The following is a 7096-nucleotide window of genomic DNA, read 5'->3' on the forward strand; positions in this document are numbered from 1 at the left end:
AATGTTTGGATTCTAACTTTGTTTTGCAGCACAACAGTAAGGGGGAGGTGTTTGCCAAGTTTGTCGGCAATGGTCGAAATGTTTATCATAATGCTTTCATTTGGGTTCCTAAAGTTCTTGTGACTAACATGCAAGGCCCCAAGAATATTTGAGGACCTAAAACTAGGAACTAAACTTGTGTTGCAGGTATACTCCTCTGGTGGGTCAAGTTGGGTGCTTGACAGCGGCTGTACAAATCATATTACCGGAGAAAGGAGTATGTTCACATCATACTCCCCAACTACAAATTCAGATGAGAATATCACATTTGGTGACAATTCAAAAGGGGATGTGATTGGACTTGGTAAAGTAGCTATTGCACTTGATCATTCAATTACAAATGTCTTACATGTTGATTCCTTGAAGTACAATCTGCTGTCTGTTTCTCAATTATGTGAGATGGGCTACAATTGTCTCTTCATGGATAAGGGTGTGGAAGTCTCTAAGAGGGAGGATTCCTCTATTGTCTTTACGGGTCATCTCAAGAACAAGCTTTACTTAGTTGATTTCAGCAAAAGTAAATCTAAGCTTGAGACCTATTTAGTGGCAAAATCTAGCATGAGTTGGCTATGGCATCGCCGACTAGCTCATGTTGGGATGAGGAACTTGGCCAAACTCCTAAAAGACAACCACATACTTAGACTAACCAATATTCAATTTGAGAAAGACAGGATTTGTAGTGCTTGCCAAGCCAGAAAGCAAGTAGGTGTACCTCACCCACCAAAGAGCATCATGACCACCACACAACCGTTGGAGTTGATTCACATGGATCTCTTTGGACTGGTCGCCTACATAAGCATCGGGGGTAACAAATATGGTCTAGTTATTATTGATGATTATTCCTGTTTCACTTGGGTGTTCTTTGTTTATGATAAGTCCCAGGTACAAGAGAAAGTCAAGATATTTGTGAGAAGGGCACAAAGAGAGTTCGGTCTTCCTATCAAAAAGATAAGAAGTGACAATGGGACCGAATTCAAGAACACTCTAGTTGAAGAGTTTCTTGATGATGAGGGCATCAAGCATGAGTTTTCAACTCCTTACACCCCTCAACAAAATGGTGTAGTAGAGAGGAAGAACCGTACACTTCTTGATATGGCAAGGACAATGCTAGATGAATACAAGACATTGGACCTCTTTTGGAGTGACGCTATCAACACCGCTTGCCATGCCATCAACCGTCTCTACTTACACAAGAAACTCAAGAAGACTTCATATGAGCTTTTAACCGGTAACAAACCAAAGGTGTCATACTTTAGAGTGTTTGGGTGCAAGTGTTTTATACTTAACAAAAGACCCAAAACCTCTAAATTCGCACCTAAAGTTGATGAAGGCATTCTTCTTGGTTATGGATCAAATTAGCATGCCTTTTCTGTCTTCAACAAAACCATGGGTAGAGTTGAAGTCACGGTAGATGTGACATTTGATGAATCTAATGGCTCTCAAGTGGAGCAAGTTGATTCAAGTGTTGTAGGGAAGGAGGATCCACCATGTGAGGCAATCAAGCAAATGGCTATAGGCAACATTAGGCCACAAGAAGATCAAGCCACTGATGATGAGGATCCCCAGGCTGTTACTGCACAAATTTCCGCTGACGTACTCCATCGACGAGGGCAGCACTCACCTGCTAAACATCAGCAGGGTGGCAGTGCCGCTCATGAGGGCAGCAGTGCCGCCCCATCTACCTCAGCAACAGTTTCTTCAACTCCTACTTCACCACCTCAAGGACTCAACCTGGAGCCTATCTTTGAACAAGAAGAGGCTAAAGGTCCAGAAGAGGAACAAGGAGGTGTTGAGCATCCAAGGCTACATCAAACTATACAATGGGATCACCCCGTTGACAACATTCTTGGGAGCATTCGAAAGGGGGTAACAACTCATTCACATTTAGCAAATTTTTGTCAATGTTACTCGTTTGTTTCATCTTTGGAACCTCTCAAGGTAGAACAAGCACTTGGAGATCCGGATTGGGTCATGGCCATGCAAGAAGAGCTCAACAACTTTGAGAGAAATCAAGTGTGGAAATTGGTGGAAAGGCCCAACACCAATGTCATTGGTACCAAGTGGGTCTTTCACAACAAGCAAGATGAAAATGGCGTGGTGACTAGGAACAAGGCAAGATTGGTGGCCCAAGGCTTCACTCAAGTAGAGGGCTTGGACTTTGAAGAAACATATGCACCCATGGCAAGACTTGAAGCAATCCGAATGCTTCTAGCCTTTGCTGCCCATCATGATTTCAAGTTGTACCAAATGGATGTCAAGAGTGCATTCCTCAATGGCCCAATACAAGAGTTGGTGTATGTGGAGCAGCCACCGGGATTTGAAGATCCCAAGTTCCCCGACCATGTCTATAAACTCGAAAAGGCGCTCTATGGGCTTAAGCAAGCACCAAGAGCATGGTATGAATGCCTTAAGGAATTCTTGCTCAAACAAGGCTTTGAAATAGGCAAAGCCGACCCTACACTCTTTACTCACAAAGTTGGAAATAATATATTTGTATGCCAAATATATGTCGATGACATAATATTTGGTAGTACTAATCATGTGTATTGTGATGAGTTTAGTAGGATTATGACTAAGAGATTTTAGATGTCCATGATGGGTGAGCTGAAATTCTTCCTTGGATTTCAAATCAAGCAAATGAAGGAAGAGGCGTTCATTAGCCAAACCAAGTACACCCATGATATGCTTAACAAGTTCAACATGGTGAATGCCAAGCCTATCAAAACTCCCATGCCAACTAATGGACTCTTGATCTAAATGAAGAAGGGAAAGCCATAGACATCAAGGTATATCGTTCCATGATCGGCTCTTTACTTTACTTATGTGCATCTAGGCCGGACATAATGCTTAGTGTGTGCATGTGTGCTAGATTTCAAGCTAACCCAAAAGAGTGCCATTTAGTGACTGTTAAAAGAATCTTGAGATATTTAGTACATACTCCTAACCTTGGCTTGTGGTATCCCAAGGGCTCCAAGTTCAATCTACTTGGCTATTCGGATTCCGATTATGCCGGTTGCAAGGTAGATAGAAAAAGCACTTCAGGGACATGTCAATTCCTTGGACGGTCCCTAGTGTCTTGGAGTTCTAAGAAGCAAAATTGTGTAGCCCTTTCCACTGCCGAAGCCGAGTATGTTGCAGCCGGTGCATGTTGTGCTCAATTACTTTGGATGAGGCAAACCCTTCGTGATTTCGGATATCAATTTACCAAAATTCCACTCTTGTGTGACAATGAAAGTGCCATAAAGCTTGCAAACAATCCCGTAAGCCACTCAAGAACCAAACATATAGACATCTGACATCATTTCTTGAGAGACCACGAAACCAAAGGAGATAACGAAATTCATCATGTGAGCACCGAAAAACAACTAGCCGATATCTTCACTAAACCTCTCGATGAGTCAAGGTTTTGTGCTTTGCGTAGTGAGCTAAATATACTTGATTCTCATAACATGGTTTGAAATATGGCACACCTCTGGTTGACAACATAGTGAAATAGGAAAATGATTTAAAAAGATATTATATTGTGTTTCAAAATCATTTCAAAAGGCCAACTAAGTGTCATGACCATTGTCTGTATTGTTGATTGCTTACTGGTCATGATATTTAGAGTATATATATCCATATCTGAGGTGAAGGAGGTCATAAAGTTTCAGCGTAATCCCTGCAAGATTGGCAGGGCGGCAGTGCCGCCCATTATGGCCGACAGTGTCGCTCTCTGAAAACTGGGCCATTTTCAGCCAATTTTGGCTTGGTTGCGGGGCCCGTTTTCTTCTACTTATTCCTTCTCTGGCCCCTGACCCAACTCTCTCCTTCTCTCCCAGCCGACGCCGATGCCCGTGCTCCTCCCTTCCTCTCTCTCAAGCACACGCCGCCGCTGTTTCTTACGACCTGCCACCCCGGTAGTGCCGCCCCTGCTGCCGGCCAAGTCTCTTCATCGCTGGTCACCGCAGGAGGCTCCTGGCCGAGCCGTTTCTTCTCTTCTCCCTCCACTCCAATGGTTTGGAAGCAAGGTGAAACCCTAACCCCTTTCAATCTATGCAATGTGAAGCTTTTAGTCGTAGATTTTAGTTTCTAGGGGAAGTATGAAGGGTTTAGAAGGTTTTTGATGGTTGAATCTAGTTGATTTTGGATTTTACCGATTGGATAATTTTGGGGAGAGCGGCAATGCCGCCCTTGGGACCATTAATGGCACCCCTAGCAGATTCTAACTGCTATACTCAAGCTCATAAATCCGATGAATTTCAGAATGGATTGGATTCATTTATCAAAAATTATTTCTAAAGTTTTTCATACTCAATCTTTCAAATTCATGGCTAGGGTTTCATGTATTCCTTGCTTAGACTGTGATTCTAAAATTGTGATGATGAATAGACACTGTTGGAAATAGGATTTAACCAGAACAAGAAAGTTAAAAATGAAATAGTGAAGCAACTGAGGGTGGCAGTGCCGGCCTCAGGGGGCGGCAGTGCCACCCTACCATGCTGAATCCAAATCCAGCAAAGCTTCCTATGTCATTTTCAAAATTCTTTTTCTTGTTAAAACCTGCTTGCAGCTGTGTCTAACTCATTATCTTATACAGTTTCTTATCAAGTCTCATTTAAATTGTATAGATGGACCAAGGTAAAAGGAAGGTGTTGACAACCAAGCAAAAGGTCAAGAGAGGTAGGGGACAGGCGAGCTATACTCCCAGAGATAGAAATCTTGATGAAGACCTTGCTGGAGAGGAAAACATTCAGAGGATGGGAAGAACTATTCGTGTGTGGCCTGATTCTCCTTTGCACATTTCAGAGTTTGATAGCAGCTACATGAGAGATAACACTGATAGGTTCGATCTCATTCCTCCCCAAAACAGTGATGATCATAGAGTTGTTGATTATTCCATGAGTTGGAAGAAGACAGATGAAGCCAGAGAGATTGATCCCTACTCCTTTGACAGATCAAATGGCATTGATTATAGATTTTAGAATGCTTTCCAATCTGATTTTTATGCTACAGCCATTCTGTCTAAGTCAAAGGGCAAGATTAGCAAGATGCAGTACATTGACTTTGGTGACTTGGAGAGCAAGGATGATCATCAGTTTGCTACAGCAATCAAGACCTGTGACCGCTTTGATATGATAGACATCATGAGTTTTAGGTATGATTGGAACAGGGAGATTCTTGCTCAGTTCCATGCTACTTACTATTAGAACAGGGAAGTGGATGAGCTTCATTGGATGACTGATGACGACATTATCGCATTGATTTTGTCACCTTCTATCGTATTCTTGGTTTTGGACACATCCACAGGGGATATGAGAGGATTCATAATGAGCGTCGTCTTGAGCCAATGGAAGTAAGCTTCATGTGGGAGAATCAAAATCTTGTAGTTCCTGATTGGTCAAGGACCAAGCTCAAGAGCTTCTATTACATCATGAACAATCTTTTCACGATCACTCTCAACCCTAAAGACAATGCAACATATTTAAATGGCTATATCACTAATGTGTTGTCTAGGTTTCCCAGCAGTGAAAAGTTTAATGTTCTAAGATTCATTTGGGTTGAGCTAGCATATGCCATGGATGATGGGAGGAGATATTTGCCCTATGCTCCTTACCTCATGTTTATGATTGAGAGAGTGACTGGCATGTGGTTCCCTAAGGATTGTGAGCACACTGTTTACAAGATCAAGAAGACCCATGGTGGTTTAGGGGGACTTAGATCAGCTACTCAGCACACTAGTTCTGGAGGACCTAGAGATAGTAGGGCAGCAGGCTTTCACCCTTCTGGAGATGCATAGAGAGATATTCCTGAGCCGTCCAGGGCTAGGGAACAAAAGAAGAAGTCAAAGTGGAGAAAGATGAGTGCATGGATGAAGGCAATCTTTACTCATTGTGCATGTGCTTTACAGACTACTTATGAGGATCGAATGGAGAATAGGGAAGCAGTGAGGCATGCTAGGGAAATGGCAGGGCTGCCACCACTTCCACCAGTGCAGCCACCACCTCAGTTTCCTAACTTGCCTCACCTTTCTTCTTCTGATGAGGAGCAGGATCAGGCAGATGAGCACCATGATGAACAGCCAGATGATCAGCAGCATGGGCACTCATATGAGCCATTCAGTCAGTACTATGGGTACCCACAGGGACAGCATTTTGAGGAGCCCCCAAGTCAACAGGACCTTGGTGCAGAGATCCACCCTACAGAGGCCGATCCATAGGTTCAGGTAGCCTTGTTTCGCACATATTCTAGGAGACCACGTCCTTTGATGGATCAGCCAGGGCCATCTACTTCAGCTAGGGCAGCACCTCCGCGACATTCAGCACGCTTCACTTCACACACCCATGTTGCCGGACGTGCCCGTGTTGACTCCGACAGTGATGAGTGATCTCTCTTCTTTTTCTTCTCTTTTTGGTACTTGATGCCAAAGGGGAGAAAATTAGAGGGGTCAACAGTTTTTCGACACCATATGTTCTTCGCTGCTGCACTTGATGTTCAGATTCGATGAGAGTAGTTAGGTTGTGAGTTTGAGAGTCGCTTAAAACTCTATTTTATGAAATTATGCTACTTTGTGACTTAATTTGCTTTGGATATAGACATGTATTCATGGTTACTGTTTTAGCTTATCATATTCTGATTTTAGATTGTTTTATATTCACATGATATGCTGTAGAAATTTGATTGCTACCTGACTAATATAGTCAGGACAGCAGTGCCGCCCTCTAGGGCTGGCAGTGCCGCCCTATGCTGTATCAGCCAGGATCTTATGTGCTTGAACTGATAAAACCTGTCATATGCATCAAGTTTATTCCTGTGACACTTTGTTCAGCACCCCACAATAGGCATGGATGTAGGGGGAGGTTCCCATCACACCTAAAATGTGAATCATGGCCTCTTATGCCAAATTGAGAATTTAAATCTCCATTCACATATTTAGGAGGAGGCTCCTACACCCATGATTTGAAAATCTCAGTTTAGATTTCATATCATTTATAAGCTCTAATTGGGTTATTATCAATTACCAAAAAGGGGGAGATTATAAGTGCAATCAAGCCCTATTGTGGGTTTTTGGTATTGA

The sequence above is a fragment of the Miscanthus floridulus genome, chromosome 2 (genome assembly GCF_019320115.1).
Source record: "Miscanthus floridulus cultivar M001 chromosome 2, ASM1932011v1, whole genome shotgun sequence".
Classification (NCBI taxonomy): domain Eukaryota; kingdom Viridiplantae; phylum Streptophyta; class Magnoliopsida; order Poales; family Poaceae; genus Miscanthus; species Miscanthus floridulus.